Genomic DNA, 22,519 nt, shown 5'->3' with positions numbered 1-22,519 from the left:
AATTATTTTATTCAAATATGTATCATAGGATAAAGAGTTGTCACAGCACATCATCATATATGGGTGTAATACTTTACTAATTATGAGATCTTAGAGTAATTTTAACTGGTGCTATGGGTTTCACATGCTGAGTAATGAGAAGTTTGATTAGACATAGGCACAAGAAAGTCTCCCTTCTGTCTGGTGTTGCTTTACCAGTTTGCCCTCCAATCTGTTGGTTCATATCAAAATCGCTCTCATCTTTGATTTGGATGTGAGTTAGGACTAGCTTGCATAACTGAGATGGGTTAGGGTGGGGTTGGGAATTGGTCCCTCTCTGGGTACTCTGTTCAGCAGCAGCATAGAGTTGAGGGTTGAGGGGGGCAGTTTCCAATCTACAGGAATTCTATTTCCTCAGACTTCTGTCCATTTTTTGAGTGCCATTTTGGAGTATTTGTACCTTTTATTGTACATCAGAATCCCTGCCTAAGCTGATGTAGGTGGTTTTTGATTTGGTGTTGAGGACTCTCAAGGTCATTGCTCAGTTTGTGTCTCTGTGTGTGGGAATCTTAACATTCATGTTGAGCTCACCATATCCAGGGTGGCTTAGGGCTCCTAAACCACCAAGGCAACCATGGGGTTGTCCCAACATATCATTTGCTTGACTCCATGGCATGACTGAGGTCATCCAGGGATTTAAGAGTGTTAGGTCACCACTATGTGACCTAATGTATGGAAGTGAGAGCTGGACCACAAAGAAGGCTGATCGCCGAAGAATTGATGCTTTTGAATTATGGTGCTGGAGGAGACTCTTGAGAGTCCTGTGGACTGCAAGAAGACCAAACCTATCCATTCTTAAGGAAACCAGTCCTGAGTTCTCACTAGAAGGACAGATCCTGAAGCTGAGGCTCCAATACTTTGGCCACCTCATGAGAAGAGAAGACTCCCTGGAAAAGACCCTGATGTTGGGAAAGATTGAAGACACAAGGAGAAGGGGACGACAGAGAATGAGATGGTTGGACAGTGTTCTCGAAGCTACGAACATGAGTTTGACCAAGCTGAGGGAAGCAGTGGAAGACAGGAGTGCCTGGCATGCTCTGGTCCATGGGGTCACGAAGAGTCGGACACGACTAAACAACTAAACAACAACATGTGAATGACACCAAGCTCTGTTTCTCTTTTTCACTGAACACAAGTGAAGGTGCTAGAGTAGAGGCTGGCTACATAAACTGAGGTTTAATCCAGAGAAGATGGAAGTACTGTTGGTGGGTGGTTCCTTCAATCAAGTATGTCGTGTTGAACCTGTTCTGGAGGAGAACACATTCCCTCTTAAGGATCATTCAGGATCATAAGGATCATGGTCTGGGGGTGCTTGTTGATCCATCTTCATTATTAGAGACCCATAGCATCAGGGGCCCACAGCACCTTTTACCTGTTTAGCTAGGATTCTGCCTGAATAGCGAGAACTTTGCTTCAGTGAGCCATGCACTGTATTGGATTACTGTAATGTGTTGTATATGGAGCTGCCTTTGAAAACGGTCCAGTTGGTGCAGAATAAGGCTGGGAGAGTATAAACAGGACCAGGTTTTATGAGCGTGTTATGCTAGTACTTCATTACCGTCACCGACTCTTTTCCAGGCCCAATTCAAAGTACAGGATGAACCTTTAAAGCACCAGCTTGAGACTTTAGTGTCTGAAGGATCGCCTCTTTTCACATAAACCTCCCCATGCCTTGAAATCATTGGATGAGGCCCTTCTTTTGAGTACTCCCAAAATAAAGTATTGTGGAAGAATTACAAGCAACAGGGCCTTTTCCACCGTGGCCCCTTGGTTGCAGCAGGTTATCCAGGAGTCTTACACCTGCTTTGAAGTCTTTTTGGCACTGGGCAATTTTTTTTGTTATTTTCATGGGCTGCTGAAACCTTTGTTGCGCTGTGGTATCCCATTAATTTTGTCCTGTAATAGGTTTTATCCTCTGCTCTCCATTTTATCTGCTTTGTATTGTGGTGTCTTCTTCTTCTGCCCTGTGTTTTCAAATGATTTGCATTTATTTTTAGAGTTGTGTGTGGGTCCCCCCCTTTTTTTGCTCCATTGTGATAGTATTTTGTTGTAATAGATTATTTTTGTTTTCATCTTGTACACTGCCCAGAGAACCCTTCTTATAGAGTGACAAATAATGGGATAAATAAATAATGTTAGGAATCACTGTGAAGTTGTCATACTGTGCGGGCTGATAATGTCTTTGTGTTTAGATACTGCTTATGAATAATAAAAGTTTTTCACTTATATTACTTCGGCTATCTTCACAACATCTTTATAGGTTTGTTCAGTTTTATTACTCCCATACTGTGGATACCCCCATATTAAGGGTAAAAAAATCTTACTATATGTAAGATTCATTTCCACCATAAATTCGCTCAGGATTACAGAGGATAGGCAGAAGTAGACACTATCTCCCTCTCCAAATTGGGATAATGATGCTAACCTACCTTAGAGGCTTGTTTTAAGGATTACTGAGAGATTGAACATTCACATGCAACATTTCTGTAAGGCTTACATTACTATCCAATTCTATCTATTTCACAGGTTCAAGCACAGTTTGTCTAGTCACTGTAATAGTTTACAAAGGGTTTCTTTCCCTTCAATTTTAAAAAATAAAAAATAAACAGATGCTGTCTTTTTGTTCTGCTTTGGTGACTGAGCTCTTCTTAGTGGCAAAAAGATCATCAGTGGCTTCTGTGTTTACATGCTGCTGAGCCCAATAGGTCTCCTGTTCAAGATTTGGGCTCCTGACACTTACCCCAACGTAAATTGACGTTGTACTTAATAATCAGTTAGAATAATGGGAGATTCTTTTGCTCCTCCAGGCTGTAATTTTGGGGGAAGGAAGGGCAAAGGGAGACATCCAAGAAGTTCTGTGCCAACTCTTGTTTGAAATCTAGTGGCAACCGGGTCTGTTTCAGACCATTACAAAAAATATATTTTATGCAGCATTTTCTAGTTTCCTTTTTCTATCAAATGGAGCCCCCTAGAGGCTGTCATAGTAATTGTCCTTGTAAGCAGCACAGGATAGTTCTCCTCTAGCTTAATGAAGTTAACACTGCATTAGAGCTAAACATGGATGTGATTTGGAAAGCTGCCCCTTTGGCAACTGAAAGCTGTTTGGAAGAGGAAAATACCTTAACAGGTGCACAGATGCCTAGGCCTGGAGAGCTGTTGCAGCAAATTGCACTGCAAGGGAGCTCTTCAAACAGATTGCCCTTGTATAGGAGCGTGCCTAGGAGCTTGTTTGTCCTCTGCAGGCATACTTCATTTCTTCCTTTTATTTACTGGGGGTTGAACCATTGCAGAGGGAAGGCAGGGATAACAAACCATTGCAGTATGAAAGGTACAGCTCTATAGTAACTTGGTTGAGGTGCAACACCAAACTGGGGCTAAGGGAATGAGCTTGGGATGAAGCTTGGGCTCATTAATTCCTCTTGCAAGGTAGGTTAGGCCAAGAGACAGTGATTGGCCCAAGGTCACACGGTGAGCTTCATGGCTAAGTGAGGTTTTGAACCTAGGTCCTCTGACTACTACACCATACTGTCTACTACTGAGTGCTGTATTTATATTCTGCTTCTGCATAGAGCAATTGTGTTTGCATTTGTAATGTTCTTAGTCTTGGTCTATAGGCAGCGATAATAAATTAAAAGCTAGAAGCATTTGTTGTAGAAAACAGCTTTTGTTTCTTGTTAAGACATACAAATGTTTTTTAAATGTTTGTTTGGGAATGCTTAGAAGTTTGGACTTTGTAAAGTGTTTTTCTTTATAAAGTTGGGACTTTGGTTTGGTTTAGTGTGTGGTTGCAACTTGGGCTCATGGTTTGTGTTGGGTTTACAGTTTATGGTTTGTCTGGAGGAGACAAACTGTGAATCTGATTTCAGACAACATACAACATCAAACCATTGCTATGCTCAGCTGCAGTGCAGCAGAAAAAGGACTGGCAGAGGAGCACAGCAATGTGAATCTCTTTAAAACCCTCATGTTTGCACATATGCACTAAGCCATAGTTTGACCTAGCATTTGTTATGAGCAACCAGCTCACTCTCTCAGTGAACACTTTGTCTCCACACTGTGCATCTAAGGCGGGACCAGAAGATCTGTGTAGAAGTCGCAGGGTAAAAGCAGAAGCAGACAGGCCTGCTCAATAGCTAGTGTGCTGTTTGGAGCTGCTTAATGAAAAGCAGATAAGGAAAACATTTCCACAGTGAATCATAGGAACTAAGGTTCAGAAACCAGTAACCTTGAACCTATTGGACTTAAAATAGCTGTTTAAACTTTACAAAACTGACAACCTGGACTATTTATAGGCATGCAAAACAAGCCTAATGAGCTTGAATCCCAGCTGCAAATGCCAGAACACAAAATGTTTCAGTTTAAGGATTAATGCCCTCCCAAAAGTCTGATAGGTCACCTACCTGGAAGCCTGCTTGGTGTACTGGCAAAACTGTTAACATTTATGCAGTGCCAGCCATGTGCTAAGTGCTGGTTTAACATGACCACTGGCCTCGGTTCTAATACTGGTTTCTGTTTTTCTGCACTGCAGCACAGAGCAGGGTTTTGCTTAAACAAGTTTGTAATGTGAATCCAAAAGAAAAAGCCCTTGTGTTCCTGTGTGTGGAACTCAATGTAGTGCTGAATGGGGCATGCGAGAGGAGAACGTGGTCCGTTCACACAATGGGACTTCCCCCTTTTCCACCTCCTGCTCCCATGTGGCCCCTAAGCCAGTTTTTGGGTTTCCCCCAACAATTCCCAGGAAAGGTAACTCTGTGAGGGGAATGGGGTCTCCTAACAACTCTCTACACCCTTAGCAAATTACTACTCTCAGGATTCTTTGGGGGAAGTCATGGCTGTTTAAAATGGCATGATACTGCTTTATATGTATAGTGCAGATGGGGCCTTTCTTTCTAAAAGTTTAGTTCAGCCCTTGGGCTCAGCACTCCTCTCCTCTAAGAAATGAAGACACAGACAAGGCTGTTAAGAATTAGAGTCATGTGCAGTGAAAACGAAAAGTACCGAAGAAGCTTCTGTTTATAAAGCAGAGAAGCTTTGAATGAAAGGACCTTTGTGTCCACTGGTGACCTCTTTCTGACTTTCTGTCATCCACTTCCATTTGTGACACAGTGACGGCTTCCATCGGGTTACAGGGTCAGGCAGTTCTTCTCCTACTTGCTTGCAAATATCTGAGGAAAATATTGCCTTCGTATTCTTCCTATGCAGAAAATCATTTCTCTGCTGCTGCTTTTCCTTTGTCAAACCGGCCACACAATTGGGCATTTCTGGGTTTGGGTTGTACCTGTAGGGGACATTCATTGGAAAGCATGTTCTCATTCCTGGACCACCAGGAAAAGTGAGAAGGCAGTGGTGCACACTGCACAACCTGCGCCGATCCTACAAGTATCCCCCCATGAAGCAGTGGGGATGAACTGTGTAGGTGATAATCAGATGCACTGCATTCAGTTTCATGATCAGGTAAGAAGAGCCTGCTGAAACAAACCATCTAGCCATGGTTCATCTAGTCCAGCATCCTGTTGTCACAGTGACCAGTGGGAAACCAACAAGCAGAACATGAACCCAAGAGCAGTATGCAGTATGTCAAGGCATTCAATCCTAAAGCTCCTAATTGATGGCCACCTGTTGGGCAGAAGGTAGAATGCAGTCTTGCAATGATGACAACCTAAAGATTTCGCTGAATTATTGCCACTTGTTGCAGAACTTTAAGAGGGCATCAAGGACCCACTTGTTTAAAATTACCTTTGCACAAGTTTTAATTGGGCTGCTGCTTGGTTGAGTTGTGTTTTAACTATTAGTCATTTGTCTTTGTGCTGTTATGCTGGTTTTAATGTTTTCTTGTTAGTGCTGGTTTGTGGGTAATTTTTATGGCAGTTTGCATATTGGAAGCTACCCCCAGAGGTTTGACCTAGAAAGGTTGCCTATACATGTTTTAAATAAATCTTTATTTTTTAAAAAACCAGAACATATTCTAGAAAATATCATTGGCTTATTTAATTATATTTGAATTCGGCATGTAGTATTTGTAGACGTTGCTTCAAAAACTTGTTTGTACTGCAGAAGATAGCACAAAAAATGAGTATGTACTGTATGGGTGACATTGGCCTGGTTTGCACCTAATGCTAAGCTATCGTTTGCTTAACAAGCCATGAGTTAACCATGAGTTTTCCCACAGATGATCAAACAAACCATGCCTTGTTTCTCAAACTTTGTTGTGTTTTCCCCCAGGTATTCTTTCCTTGTGTCTTTTGTGGTTTGGTGACCACTTGGCATGCAGTGGTAAAAAAACAACATAGTTAAGAAAGGGATCTAGATTCCCATGTAATGCAAAGCTATAGTTAAAACAAATCAAAGTTCGTAAGCCAACAACAAAACATGGTTTCACATTATGGTTTGTTGGCAGTAAGCAAACAAAACATATTTAAGCTACTGGGCAAGATTCACACATAACACTAAACCATAATTTAATAAGCCACAGTTTTATTTACCATGGTTTAGCGTTTTGTGAGAACCAGGCTAATGTATATTTTACATTACATTCTATTTCCTCTCTCTGGCCTTGAATATTGTGTAGCAATTTACATGCAGTGGAAGTATCTTTAATGACCAGTTGTCCCATTCCATTGTATTACTTTTCATCTCTGCAAAAGACAACTGTAAACATGCTTCTTTTTGCACACTTCAATACAGCGTGACTTGGTACACTAATAATTTTGTGCAGGTCTCTGAAGTGAGCTACTTTTATTGCTACTTTTATCTTTTGCTGCTGAATGTTCTACTGTCCAGAGGAGGCCAAAGCTATTGAACCAAGCCAAGTAGCAATGATATTTTTGAGTGGATTATATTTTCTTCCAGAATTAGGTTTTTCAGTGTGCTGAGGTGGAGTGTTTTGTTGCCTTCTCTGAGTTAGTGGATAGTCTCTCCTGAATGATGATTAGTGAAGGGCATTGAAATTGGGTCCCTGAGCAGGTGAAGTATTAATGAGCCTGCATGTAGCAGTCCATGTTTAAAATTGTTAGCTGCCTTTAATCACAAATAGTAGCTGAGTCTTTAGAACTGGATCCTTGATTTCCTTGGCTGTATACACCAACTGAACCTGGATCAAACCGCTGCAGAACTACCCTGTAATTATTTGGTGTCCAACCAGACTCAGGATTGTATTGTTAGACCTTGTTCATATGTAACAGTAAACCATGTTTTAGCATTATGAGGACTGGTGGCAGGTGGGAGCCTTAGGCTTGTGTTCTCTGCCCTCCCCTTTCCTCCACATATGAGGGGATAAAGTTTAAATTTAATCCTTCTACAGCTTATTCTGGCATCTGAGTATAGTAAACTAGTTTGTTCAAAGCACAGTTTGTTCAGAAACAGGATATAACACCATGATTCAGTCAAACTGCAGTTACACCAGAGAAGACTTACATGTATAGCATTGCATTGTAAGGTTGAAACTCTCTGCACTCTTACTTGAAAGGAAGATACACAGAACTCAGTAGGGTTTACTTTTGAGTATGGATGGGAGAGAAATTCAGCTCACGCTTGCAAATAAACCTACCTAATTTGCACTCCCTGAAACAATATGCAAACAGAAACACAGCTGTCCTTTGGCATTCACACTTCCCTGAATGTTGCAGTGCAGTTCTCCAACCAAAAAATGGGCACAGTGATGGATATATATTATGGGCAAATATATAAGTTAGTGAAAATAACACACAAAAATGTGTTGGGGAAATTACTTGCAACAAGGTTTATATCAGGAAAAGTGCTCACTAAATGAATTTTCACGAGGAATATTGTTTTTTGTTTTGTTTTTTAAATGCAAGTTGATGTGGAAATGTCATCTGAACTTAGGACCAGAAAAATGAGAAACTGAAACCGACATTTTTGCCACACCTGTTTCTGAGCAATTTATGTAGGATCAAGTTGAATGCAATTGAAAATTTAAAAATAATCTCTCTCTGTTTCATTATGCCATTTTTCCTCCCACAAATGCCACATCCTTCCTGGAATGGAAGTGTGTCACTGTGGGGTGGATAAATACATGAATACAATCTGGATTAAAAGTCTACAAATAAGTGAAAATGTGTTGCTGCTGAATTACCTTTGCATGCCAGAATTGCTTCCAGCCTGTATTTAAAATTACTTTTGCATTGTTTTAGACCTTAACTAAATTTCCTTGCCCTGTATTTAATTTGTCCACCTACTGATTCAGTAAGAAATCCAGTTTATTCATGACTCCTCCAAAGGGTTGCTGCCTATTTTACAGTAGTGCTTCTACAAACAACTCATCTGAGTAAAACTGAACATTTCTATGAAACCAGGGCTACATTTTGAAGGAAACTGATGCCTCCACCTTGCTGAAGCTAAGCAGCTCTGGGGCTGGTTGCAAGTTCACTTGGCAACCTCATGTATACCAACTTGAGCTCTGTTGTAGGATAGAGATGTGTTGCACCCCACAGTGGCTTTGCCCCATTGAAAGCACTTCTACTTGGGGAAGATAGATCACTTGATTTTTGCCAATCTCTCCTATGCACTTCAGCCCAGTGCCCTCGAAAATCTCTACTGAGGTTTAGGGGACCCTCTGGAATGGTTTGGGATGTGGCATAGTAGAGATTGATGAACACAGGGTTCCTTGCTTTGCTCTTGCAGAAACGCTTCTATAGCACATTGGCTATACCCTGTTATATTTATATACGTTTTCTTACTCAGTGATACGGGTTGTGGAATGCAGATTTAAATGACCCAGCTGGATGTGAATTCTAGGAGATTGCAAAGAGAAATGATAAGTAATATTGACTATTGATGTTTCATTCTATGCAGGTCACTCATCTTTCTTAACCGTCACAAGATTTCCAAAGTGCCTAGCAGCTAGCCAGTACAAGTGATTGTGGTGAGTCCTGCACAGTGTTGTTCTGTTCTTTTGATACTGAAAATCCCCCTTCCTTGTATAACTCCACTCTCTTGGATCCTGGTCTTGAGGTAAGAAGTTAAAAGACTGAAAAACGGCTCAAAGAGGCACGTTATCTCCACAATCTCTTTCATGTGCACCAGGCATTACATACCCATTCAAAGAATTAATACAGAAAGATCCAACTGAAGGCTTCCAGTGTCTCAGCGTAAAGCTGATGGATAATAAAATAAAACGTGAAATCACTGAGAAGTGCAAGGTGCCCATGCATTATGGTCACTTAAAAGACACCTGGGTTATAACACTGAAATTTGTTAGCTAAATCATACCTCGAGGCCAGCAGTGGGCCAAATTATTACAACTTGTAGTAAAGAAACACATTGATTTATATGGAGGTCAGTTGCCTCTTTGGGTGCTGTGACAATCTTTTAGCCGGAATGTCTTGATTTATACCTACCCAAGGAAGCTTCCTTGTCGCCTTTGAGGAATACACAGAATAACAATGTATTTCATCTTGCAAATCAAGAGGCAGAAAAGATCTATGAAGCCTGCATCTGAGGGCAGCAATTTGCATGATAGATATGTTATCTGGTGAGCGTAACTACTTTTCTTGACCTCACAGTATCTCTTCGGGTGAATTGGCCAAGCCTAATTTTTTTACGCTTCTTATCCCATCCATGCACATACGCCATTTTTCAAGCGTTTTGTGCTTCGACATATGGAGTGTGATCCTGAAGACCTTTGGGAAAGGCTCTCCATGTCCCAAACTTGATCAGATATCCAGAGAACCACAATCAGAGCATCTGTTACTTTTAAAAAAAAACATTAAACGCAGCTCCTGGAACAGAGGGCATAGTGTGCAAATCAGATCAGAGCTTTGTGTAGTTGTTTTTTAGAAACACTTTTTCTTTACACCCTCAAACCTTTATATGTGGGTGAATATATTGACTGATTCTCCCATCAATCATTCATTTACTGCACATGCCATGCAGGCAAAGAAGGGGAGTCCTGTTCTATCTCTTTTATCCTCCTATTAATGCCAGCAGGGAAAGAATACCCTTCCTGTTTTCTGCATGAGAAAGTAGTGTAGCAGAGTGAGACCCTTATATGCTGGCTGTTGTGATTAGGGAGAATGGTTGTTCCTTCCTCCAAGGGCTGCAGAATGGACTTTGTTCAATTTGTTGGTAAGCAGCTTCTCTGCCTACTGAGTGAAACTCAAAACACAGGGGATGTTTCAGAGCACTGTACATTGGTAGGATCTGGGAAGTCTTGCCACCATGAAGCAGCTCAGAGGATCTGTGATCTGCCCTGAGAATTCCTGAAGAGGGCTTCTCTCACACACACCACCAGATCCCGCTTTGTTGATGCCTCTTCTCAATATTTCTTTCCCTGGTGTAGGTTATCAGGGTATCCCAGGATGCAGTAAAAATCAGATAGGAAATAATGTACTGCAGAATTAGTTACTCAAATCTGCTTGCAGCTTCTTAAAAGGACCAAAATCTTGCCTGGATCCCATAATGTGAAACTAATGTCATCGTTGTCTTCTTTTTAACAGCCTGTACTGAGCCTCAGGACTTGCTGAGCCTCAGGACATTACAAAGTTTGCATATAATAATGAGCACTTGCTTATTAAAGATACAGGAAGAGAACAGATACTTCAATAATTTGAGTGTGAGGAAGGATAGGTGAGTTGCTTGTAAGCAATATTGCAGGTGACCTTGGATTTCCTTTGTTAGGGGCATATGAGTTGCATATGAGGTGCACCAGGAACACAAATAGTTTGAAGTGGATGGTGTAGCTGCTGGAGATAGATGGGAACCCTGCTGGCTCATCCCCTACAATTCTGGTTTCTCCTACATTGTCCTGGGGATAAGTGCCAAGAAAAGGGACACATTTGTCTTCCTGTTTCCTAACAGCTAGATTGAGCCTTACAAAGCCCGCCACATTCCAGTGCAATGGCATGCTTACTGTGGGACCGAAAGTATTATGAATGCACATTGCTGCATTTTAATTGCTCCCATTGCTGCAAATTCCAGTGGGCCAACCCAGCACAATGAATCATCCTTTGTATGGATGGCAAGCAAGTTAGATCCTTTTGGCGTCATTAAAATCTCCATCAAGCAAACAGAATTCCATTTGTCACAGTGCAAACAAAGAGTACAAGAGATCCAGCTTCCTTGGCACTAATAAATTGTACTTGGGTCATGCTAGGGTAATGGTTAGGGGTGGAGATAATTGTTGTGTGTTCACAGGAATGAGAAACAAAAGAAACAAGGATGAACCTGTGTTTACTGGGTGGGGTAAACTTTCAGGAATCACCTTACAGTGACTGATTGATTCCCACTTACGACTTTGATCAAGTGATTTAGACTCATGTGCCTTAGTTTCAGCTTGCTGCCTATCAGTCAGGGGTGGCATGGCATGGATAACTCTCATTTCGCTGTCTTAATTGCCATTTTTCAGAACAGGAGCTGACTTTAGCACATTATACCTCACAGCAGGTTTGCCTTTGACTAGGCAGCCAAGTGGGCCCAGTCTTTTAAAGCTGGTTGGGGTTGTCTTTGGATATGAATTAAGAGATGATTAGCAAACGGGCCAGATCCTTGCCCTCAGGTCCTCCACAGGAATACTTACCAGTGTACGAGTCCATATATTTAAGTCATGGTGGGACCCTCCCCCTCTGCACCGCACCTAAAAACAGAAGAAAGGAAAGAACCTCCATTATTGAGAGGGGTTCCAACCTCCCCTCTCCACATGCTTCAGTCCTGGTGGAAAGAAATTGACTCCCACCCCCCCCACCCCAAAAGCCAACAAGTAACATAGCATAACCTTCCCCAACTCCAGGTGCTTCAGCCCCCAGCATTTCTGACCGAGGCTGGTAGGAGTTGTAGCCCAACAACTCCTTGGAGGGCACCTGGTTGGGGAAGCCTGACCAAACATGTAGAGTAGCAATGTGGTGCCCTCCAGACTGTCGTAAACTGAGTTTTAAATTGCGTTTATTCTTTTGTTACGGTTTTTATTTCACACTGCATTTTAATGTTAGGCTTTGTGAGCCACGCAGAGAATTCTTATCATGGGGTGGCTGTACAAAGTGCAGGTAATTATTATTATTATTATTTTTTAAAAACCCCAACAACAACCAGGCCATTGACCAAAGGAGGAAGAGATGCATCAGGGAGTGGGTAGGACTGGACAGCAGCTGGTGCTGAATTTTCTCTTTAACTATTATCTGTCTGTGAAAATGAGAAGGCTTTCCCTTCCTTGCCAACCAGTCAAGGTAATTTCAAAGGTATGCTTCTGTTCATGCTCAGCCCCTATCCCTCTGCTGATTACTTTCATGTGCTGGGCAGCAGAAAGCATGCCAGCCTTGAGTTGACCCCTTGCGGGACCATTTAGCCAAGGTTGATCCAGTAAAACAGTCTGCTTGCTTAAAAGAAGTGTGTATGTGTACAAAGCCCCCCCCTTCCCCTGCTAAATTCTTTTCATTTTCTGTCCTTTCTGGGTATCAGTTTCCTGACTAACAAGTGGGGATAAAAATAGCTTTGTCCTCCTTTGTAGCAGTGTGTGTGTGTGTGTGTGTATACACGTATTAGGAAAGGGAAAAATTCCCTGTGTGGCAAGTTCCTTTTGCTCTTTTTAATCACATTGGTGTGGGTATTGTTACTGATGTAATTATCTATTGTGTGGCAATCTAAGAATTTAAACAGATTTAAAGTTCCTGGTCAGGCTCTCTAAAAATATAGCCAAAGGCAACTTATTATAAGACCTAACAGAACATAATCAAGACGTTGTGATGGATGTGGTCAAATTCAGGCAGCAGAGAAGAGCCACATGGCTTTAAATCCACCGTTGTATTATTTGTGTCATCTGTGAATTCTGCTAATGTAGGATAGAGAGCTTGTGAAACTTAGAGGTGTGCACTGCAATACTTACCCAGAAGTAAGTTCAGTTGAGTTCAGTGGAGTTTGCTGCCAAAAAGAGACTGAAGTGCAGTGGTGGCCAAAGTTGGCCCTCCAGCTGTTTTGGGACTACAATTCCCATCATCCCTGGCCACTGGTCCTGTTAACTAGGGATGATGGGAGTTGTAGTCCAAAAACAGCTGGAGGGCCAAGTTTGGCCATCACTGCTGAAGTGTAAGGGGACAAAACCAAACCTCACCCCTGGCATGATCTCACTAGTTGGCTGTTCACAAGTCACTCTCTTCTGCTTCAGCCTCCATTTGCAATATGGAGAGGATAAGACTGACCTACCTTTAAGAGTTGTATGGATTGCAACACGATAATAGATGTGATGTAGATGGTTTTGTTGAAATATGGCATCCTTTTATAAAATGTTTTATTGATAACCCTGAAGAATGGCAACTACCAAAATCACAGATTCAACGTTGGCAAACTTAATTAAATTTATCCATCCGGGGTGGGGGGGAGTTGGGATTTTGTGTTTGCATTTGCCTCCCACTTTTTTGTAACTGTTATATATTGGAGACTATAAGACTATAGTTTTAAAAAAGATAATGGATGTGCAGCACACCCGAACATTCAAAATTCCTATATAGATGCTTCTTGTTGCTGCTTCTGCTGTTGTATTATTAATATAATGCAAAGGTGCCAAATACACATTGCAGGGAATGTAGATTTACAAACTCTCACATGTGAAAACATAGTTTGCTGATCTATGAAAGTGCACAGAAAGTGTCCTTCTGCCCTTGCACATGGATGGTGCAAGGAGTTATTTCAGAGGTGTTATTCACAAAAACATATGCTTAAAACAACAGTTTTAATGGAGTGGGAGACTGGTGAAGAACTCTCCATGGGCTGCAGAATATGACGGCTCTGAAGCGAGCTTGCAGCCTCGGTCTGTCTGGGGCTGCAGGTGGTTTGCAAGCATGGGGAAAGCATGAAGTGGGAGTTTTCTGCACCACAGCCTCTGCAGTCAGGTGGCTGCAATAACTGCAGGGAGGAGATAAATGTACAGCTACGTCTCCCTCCCTGCCCTGCTCTGAGTAGCGGTGGTGTCCTGGGAGAGTCACAGCAGCTCCAATGACCTAAGTCAGAGAGGATTGGCTCAGCTGCTCCTGCTCTGGGACTGCTGTAGGCATCTGGCAGGATGAAAGTGCTGCAGTGGAAGGTGGCTTAGTGACTCAGCACTTTTCTCTCTCTCTCTCTTGCGCTCTCGCTGTTTTCTATCTGCTGCAGTATTAACTCTCTCTTTGCATGGTGCGGGATACCTGCCTGCTCATTTCTCCGATGACAGCTGGCGGACTGGCATGAAGTCTTAAGAGGACAGGACTGCATAGTGTTGGAAGCTCATGTTGCATTGAACTAGAGGCAATCGGGACATCCTTCCTTTGCACTCGTGGGTCTCTGTTGCCTTTCACAGGGCTGTGGCACAGAGAATAGACAGGCATCTCTTAAGTCGTCATGCAAAGGGTGTCCAAACATCCTGCACTGCAAGCAAAATGTCCAGAATTTTGTTTTGTTTTTGTTGTGTTTGCAGCAGGAGAGATGCTTGCACCCATTGCTTTTGGACCAGTTGCCCTTAACTGTTAATCTACCACTCATCAAGTATGCAGCGTTATTGTTGAATGCCCCCATATCACAAGTAAAATTTTGTGATATTAAAAAAAAAAAGATAAGACTAGGATTGGGAGGGGAAAGGAGGAATGTAGTTGTGGTTATGGTGCTCAGGCTGGAGGGGTGGAAAGGGTTCTGGAAGTGGCATGGGGGAGAGTGGGGTGGGGAAGGAAGGCAAACAGTGGGCCAAATTATTACAACTTGTAGTAAAGAAGCACATTGATTTATATGGAGGTCAGTTGCCCCTATGGGTGCTGTGACAATCTCTTAGCCAGCATGTCTTGATGAAATACGAGGTGGTTGTTCTGGAAGCTCATAAGAACAAGGGAAAAGCAGGATTGCATTTTGGGGTTGTTGTTTTTTTAGTTTAGGGAAAAGGTGATTAAGAGATGATATGAGACAAGTTTATAAAATTTTGACATGGAGATAGTGGATAGAGAAAAGGTTTTTTTTCTCCCTCTCTCTTAAAACTAGAACTTGTGGGCATCCAATGAAGGTGACTGTTGAGAGATGAATGCTAAAAGAAAGTACTCGTTCATGCAGTGCATAGTTAAACTATGGAACTCACTGCCACAGGAAGCAGAGATGGCCACCAAATTGAATGGCTTTAAAAAGGGGGTTGGAGAAATTCATGGAGGATATGGCAATCAGTGGCTGGAGGCAGTAATGCTTCTGAATACCAGTTGGTGGGAGCTGCCGGAGGGCAGAGTGCTCTTGTACTATGTTCTGCTTGTGGGTTTGCCACAGGCACCTGGTTTCCCACTATGAGAATAGGACTGGACTTAGGCCATTGGCCTGATCCAGCAGGCACTTCTCATGTTGTTATGATGGAACTGGAATAGGTGGTTTGGTGATCCAAGTAGGTTCAAGGCATTTTTTATACATGCAGGCAGAATATTGCACTGTTGCATTTTAAAGTAGGATCTCTGGAATTTTCAAGAAAGCTGAAGAGAGGTATGAGTCAATAGAATATCAGTCCCATGACTGAAACTGGGACATAAGTGTATCTGGTCTCAAGAAAGGTGTGTTGAGAACACGGGAAAGGTGCGCCACTCCTGCCTTTCTTTACATAAAAATCCTTTTTTTGTCTGCTACAATTTTAATTACCAGAATGACCTGGGAAAAACACTTGCTTGAGTCAGAAACCCAAAGCATAAAGTGTGAGGCAACTAAGAGCTAAAAGCTTGTTCTGCTACAGGGATCATACGCAGGTCAAACAAGGTGGAATGTGCTATGCTTCACTGAAGTTTTCGTTTGGTGAAATTTTAAGTTTATGTTCTGGCAAGTTCAACTTACAGCTTCTGTTCTTGTCAAGTGCTTTTTGCCTGAGAGCATTTTAAGGCCAACTGAAAATTTTAACAGATTTTTCTATCTCTGAGTGTCTAACTTTCTTATCTCAGTGGTGGGGAACCTCCTCTACATGGGTCTTATTAGGTCAACCAGACCTCCCTGTTTGGCCTGTGAGTGAGGAGCAGGTAAAGATGCGGTTGGGCCTAATAGGGTGTTGTATCTGCAAAGTTTCATGCACTGCTCTTTGTAAACCTCACAATCATTGAGGCTTCAAAGCATCCTGAAGAAGTCTATACAAGTCTTGATGATCAGCTGATTGCCAAGACTTCAAAGCATCAAACATGTCATACTGGTGCCTATGTGTTTTAATTTCAAACTGCATGGCTGAGTGAAAGCTAGTCACCTGATGTGGTGTCACCCTCCTGCTAAACTTGTCTTGCAGGGGGCAGGAGACATAAGGATCTGGCCTGACTGGATCCAGTTCCCAACCCTGATCTATCTGCTTTGGAAAGTTCAGTGTAGCTTCACTTTTATAGGATCCCCAACAGCCCTGCTACTTGTGTTCCAACTTGTGCTGCAGATTCTGTTGGAAGAGGGTGATTTAGTTATCAGAGAAGAGTAATTCTTTAGCTTTTCAACTGAGGCTACCAGCAAGATGCTGCCTACTGCCCAATGTGATAATTCTAGGAACGTGTCTGAAACATTTCATTACAACATTGCACATTTTCAATCATAGAATCATAGAATCATAGAGTTGGAAGAGACCACAAAGGCCATCGAGTCCAACCCCCTGCCAAGCAGGAAACACCATCAGAGCTCTCCTGACATATGGTTGTCAAGCCTCTGCTTAAAGACCTCCAAAGAAGGAGACTCCACCACACTCCTTGGCAGCAAATTCCACTGTCGAACAGCTCTTACTGTCAGGAAGTTCTTCCTAATGTTTAGGTGGAATCTTCTTTCTTGTAGTTTGGATCCATTGCTCTGTGTCCGCTTCTCTGGAGCAGCAGAAAAACAACCTTTCTCCCTCCTCTATGTGACATCCTTTTATATATTTGAACATGGCTATCATATCACCCCTTAACCTCCTCTTCTCCAGGCTAAACATGCCCAGCTCCCTTAGCCATTCCTCATAAGGCATCGTTTCCAGGCCTTTGACCATTTTGGTTGCCCTCCTCTGGACACGTTCCAGTTTGTCAGTGTCCTTCTTGAACTGTGGTGCCCAGAACTGGACACAGTACTCCAGGTGAGGTCTGACCAGAGCAGAATACAGTGGCACTATTACTTCCCTTGATCTAGATGCTATACTCCTATTGATGCAGCCCAGAATTGCATTGGCTTTTTTAGCTGCCGCGTCACACTGTTGGCTCATGTGAAGTTTGTGGTCAACCAAGACTCCTAGATCCTTTTCACATGTACTGCTCTCAAGCCAGGTGTCACCCATCTTGTATTTGTGCCTCTCATTTTTTTTGCCCAAGTGCAATACTTTACATTTCTCCCTGTTAAAATTCATCTTGTTTGTTTTTGCCCAGTTCTCTAATCTGTCAAGGTCGTTTTGAAGTGTGATCCTGTCCTCTGGGGTGTTAGCCACCCCTCCCAGTTTGGTGTCATCTGCAAATTTGATCAGGATGCCCTTGAGTCCATCATCCAAGTCGTTGATAAAGATGTTGAATAAGACCGGGCCCAAGACAGAACCCTGTGGCACCCCACTAGTCACTCTTCTCCAGGATGAAGAGGAACCATTGATGAGCACCCTTTGGGTTCGGTCAGTCAGCCAGTTACAAATCCACTGAGTGGTAGCATAGTCAATACCGCATTTTACCAGCTTCTTTACAAGAATATCATGGGGCGCCTTGTCGAATGCCTTGCTGAAATCATGGTAGGCTACATCCACTGCGTTCCCTTCATCTACCAGGCTTGTAATTCTGTCAAAAAACGAGATCAGGTTAGTCTGACATGACTTATTTTTCAGAAATCCATGCTGACTATTGGTGATCACAGCATTCCTTTCTAGGTGCTCACAGACTGTTTGCTTAATGATCTGCTCCAGAATCTTCCCTGGTATTGATGTCAGACTGACTGGGCGGTAATTATTTGGATCCTCTCTTTTCCCCTTTTTGAAAATAGGGACAACATTTGCCCTCCTCCAGTCTGCCGGGACTTCGCCTGTTCTCCAGGAATTCTCAAAGATTACTGCCAGTGGTTCTGAGATCACATCTGCCAGTTCTTTTAATACTCTTGGATTCAGTTCATCTGGCCCTGGAGACTTGAATACATCTAGACTAGCCAAGTATTCTTGTACTATCTCCTTAGTTATTCTGGGCTGTGTTTCCTCTGCTGAATCATTTGCTCCAAATTCTTCAGGTCGGGCATTGTTTTCTTTATCGGAGAAGACTGAGGCAAAGAAGGCATTGAGGAGTTCAGCCCTTTCTGTGTCCCCTGTTTGCATTTCACCATCTTCTCCTCTGAGTGACCCCACTGTTTCTTTGTTCTTCCTTTTGCTACGAACATACCCATAAAAGCTTTTTTTGTTGCTTTTAACCTCTCTAGCAAGCCTGAGTTCATTCTGTGCTTTAGCTTTTCTGACTTTGTGTCTACACGTGCTGGCTATTTGTTTGAATTCCTCTTTGGTGGTTTCCCCCCTTTTCCATTTTTTGTACACATCCTTTTTTAATCTTAACTCAGTTAAAAGTTCTTTAGATAGCCACCCTGGCTTCTTTAGGCACCTTCCATGTTTCCGTCTCATTGGTATTGCCTGAAGTTGTGCTTTTACTATCTCCCTCTTAACAAACTCCCAGCCATCATGAACTCCCTTTCCTTTTAGTATTACTGTCCATGGGATCTCACCAAGCATTTCCCTAAGTTTTATGAAGTCGGCTTTCTTAAAGTCAAGAAATTGAGTCCTAGTATGCTTGGCTGCTCCTTTCCGCTGTATAGTAAACTTCAGAAGAGCATGATCACTCGCGCCTAATGATCCTTCCACTTCTACCCCACTAACCAGGTCATCAACATTGGTTAGGACCAGATCTAAAATGGCTGTTCCTCTTGTTGCTTCTCCCACTTTCTGGACAATGAAGTTGTCTGCAAGGCCAGTGAGGAATCTGTTTGACCTTATGCTCTTGGCTGAGTTTGACATCCAACAAATATCCGGGTAATTGAAGTCCCCCATTACTACTATCTCCCTTCCTTTTGCATGCTTGGCCATCTGTTCCAGGAAGGCATCATCTATGTCCTCCGTTTGGCTTGGGGATCTATAGTAAACTCCCACAATGAGGTCTCTGTTATTCTTCTCTTCCTTAATTTTGATCCAAATGCTCTCACTTTGGCTTTGAGGTTCTAAATCTTGGATCTCTTCACAGGTATACACATCCCTGACATATAACGCCACTCCTCCTCCTTTCTTGTCTGGTCTGTTTCTCTGAAATAGATTGTATCCCTCCATTATTACATTCCAATCGTGGGACTTATCCCACCAGGTTTAGGTGATGCCTGTTATGTCATATTTAGTTTGCTGTACCAAGAGCTCAAGCTCATCTTGTTTATTTCCCATGCTTTGCGCATTAGTGTACAGACATTGAAGTCCATTAATCATTCCCCCGTGTCTCTTATTTAAGGATTTTTCCTCCCACCACTAGGTCTGCGTGCTGTTTGCTCCATTTGGTCTATGACATTTGGATGATCATCTTCATCAATTGATAGACTCCTACCTTCAGGAGCACTGTCTCCCTCCCCCACATTAGTCAGTTTAAAGCCCTCCTGATGAGGTTTCTGAGATTTTTGGCAAAAACATTCCTCCCAACCGTTGTGAGGTGCAGCCCATCGCTTGCCAGAAGTCCATCTTCAAGAAACTGCAGTCCGTGATCTAAGAATCCAAACCGTTCCTGTTTACACCATTTGCGAAGCCAGCTGTTCACTTCCACTATTTTTCCCTCTCTCCCTGGGCCACGTCGTTCAACTGGGAGGACAGATGAGATGACAATTTGTGCATTTAATTGCTTCAATTTCCTGCCAAGAACCTCGTAGTCTCTTTTGATCTTCTGGAGGCTATTGCTTGCAGTGTCATTGGTTCCCACATGAACCAAGAGGAAGCGGTATTTGTCAGTGGGTTTTATGATTCCTTGTAGTCATTCAGTTACATCTTGGATCTTAGCCCCGGGGAGACAGCACACTTCCCGAGACATCTTGTCAGGCCCACAGATCACTGCTTCTGTTCCCCTCAGTAGGGAATCCCCTATCACCACTACACGCCTCCTCTTAGGTTTGGTCGGGGTTCTTCCATGAGCTGTCCGTTCCAAGGTCGCCTGCACATTCCCTGAGGACTGACTTTGCTGCTCGTCTTCATATACCTGATCAACTGTAATGAGGGAGAGATCCTCAAATGGAGTCTGCTCTTCGTCTTCCATAACTCTCTTCTAAATGTGTCTGAATTCCCGTGTTGACTTGATATCCGTGGAACAGGGCTACTAATTTAGATACGGGTGACTCCATTACTTGGGAATATAAATATGCAACCATTCCAGGCAGGGTAAATGTATGCAAAGCCAGTGGAGTTTGTGTGGATAAAGAGATCAGCATACAGATGGGATATTGGTTCAGGTGCAAAAGTGTCTTGTTTTTAAGGTTAGGACTGCAGGTTAGGGCTTAAATTGGTCCTTAAAGACCCATTAGTTTAGAAGCAACTCTTCTTAGGAGATTATCATGTTGCTTGTTTGTTTTGGTGCTGAAATAGTTCTTAGCTATTTTTATTTATTTGAAAGTTGATCTCTGGACTCTATGGTACTTGCATCAATGCTGCTGTTTTCATTAGTATTCTTATGGTGTGTTAGGATTAGATTCAAACAATGTTGGAAGGCTCTTTGTGAGGATTTGGCCTTAAAGGCAGCCTAAAAAATATCATAAATAAGTGAACACTATTCCCCATTTCTGTAGCAAGTATGTGTATTGAAAAACAGAACTGAGCTGGAGCAACAGCCAAGCATTCAAACATTTCTTGCAAAGGGCATTTAAAACCTCCTATCATTTGGCTAAGAGACCTTTAGGGCTTACCAAGCCAAATGCAATCCACCAGTCATGTTTTGTGGCCTGCAAGCACCAGGCATGCAGTAAAGCCACAGGGCTGTGCTGCAGTGGCCTGGTGGATTAAAGGTAGGCAGTCTTGCCTTTCTGGTGGTCATTTTATGGCTGGATGGAGGCCTGCAGGCAGCCCTTGGTCTCTGCAAGTGATCAGTTTAGATCTCCGGTGAGAACAATCTGTGGTCTGGTCTCAGGTCAGGGGGAGATAGAGAGGTGGGGCAGGGCTGAAAGACCGTACAAGTTTGATACGTGCATGCAGGAACCAAGTTGGGAGAAGTAGACAACGCTGCTACTTTAGTAGGGAGACATAGGCATCTTATGGGTGTGTTTAAAGACAGCAACTTTGGGAACATGATCATGAAGATTGTGGGTTGGATTTGCAGTAGATGCACCTTTACTTCCTTTCCAAACAAACATGCTACGTGCCTCAAAAATCACTCCCCCACCCTCTGCTTTGAACTTCAACACAATCTAGACAGAGATGACTTTGCCCAGTTTACCTTATTGCGATGCTCCATGGGCCTTTATTCTTAATTTGGTCCCCATTCCCCCCCCCCCCAGGCTCTCCATTAAACAAATGCCTATGCCACCAAGATTCTGTTTTATGGTCCCAGAACCTGAACATGCCTTAGACTGTGTATATTCCAACACTAAGTGTGTGCTGTGATGGTTCTTTTTTCCTTTCCCATAAGGGAAACTGAACTTGTAGGTGCCAAGAGCTGGGGCATTCTTGGCTTGCTTAGGAGCCCTGTTGACTTGCATTCCCTGTATTAGAGTTTACTAGGCACAGTTGTCTGTAGAGATCATGCTACCTTTGCATGCATACTGGGCCCTAATCTATTTATTCACTTATTTAGATATTCATATCGGGGTGGTGTAATAAATTAGGAATAAATTAGGAAAACACTAAAAGCAGTTGATACAAATGGACCTTTTGGGTTTCCTTTTCCTTATTTGTTTACATAACACAGAAGTGATGGACCAAAATGACACAGGTGCTGTTTAAAAATAGTTTCCTAGGAGTGATGTAGGAACTACTGCAGAAGTGATGGCTACCATGTGGCTCCACAGCATCTGTAGAGGGTATCTTGGTGTAGATTATTACATCTTCTGAAGGCAGCATCTAGAAAGTGGGAGGCAGTAATTCTTAGTTCAAGGGCAAGCAGTAGTCAGTGTGCCTTTTTGGTGGAGGAGAGATGTGGGGAGATACGATTTGCAGTTGGAGTAGGATATGATGACCCAGTGGTTTGACTTAACATGCTTACTATTAATATTATTATTAATTACCCACCCCTCACCATAAGTCCAGGGTGGAACACAACAATTTAAAACACAATATTAAAAACAGTTTAAAATAAATTAGTCACAAGTATAGGGTGGGTCCTAAATATATATATATATATATCTCCAGTGTCAAAGACCAGGGTAAACAGATTTAGAAGGCACCAGATAAACCTATGGGGGAGGGAGAATTCCACAATGACACACACACACACACACACACACACACACACACACACACTTATTTGACCTTGTTTGGCCATAATATTACTGGTCCAACAAACTGTGGTCTGTTGGTGCATCAATGAGCACCAAATTTCAGGGTTCCCCATTTCCCTCCTTTGTTTCTGCTCCTCACACACACACA

General features: G+C 42.6%; 1 protein-coding gene across 5 annotated transcripts in view; it reads left to right on the top strand.

Moving 5' to 3' along the window:
* The window catches only part of SYT2 (synaptotagmin 2), a 150,676-nt gene that overhangs the window by 95,659 nt on the left and 32,498 nt on the right, over positions 1-22,519 (top strand). For all 5 annotated transcript variants that reach the window (XM_053393685.1, XM_053393686.1, XM_053393688.1 and 2 more), the window contains one exon: positions 8,851-8,920. The gene's annotated coding sequence lies outside the window, so the exon portion shown is untranslated. The remainder of the gene's footprint in view (positions 1-8,850; positions 8,921-22,519) is intronic.

Source organism: Podarcis raffonei, chromosome 6, assembly GCF_027172205.1.
Source record: "Podarcis raffonei isolate rPodRaf1 chromosome 6, rPodRaf1.pri, whole genome shotgun sequence".
Classification (NCBI taxonomy): domain Eukaryota; kingdom Metazoa; phylum Chordata; class Lepidosauria; order Squamata; family Lacertidae; genus Podarcis; species Podarcis raffonei.
Note: the sequence above shows the minus strand (reverse complement) of the source record. Positions and strands in the feature narration are given on the sequence as shown.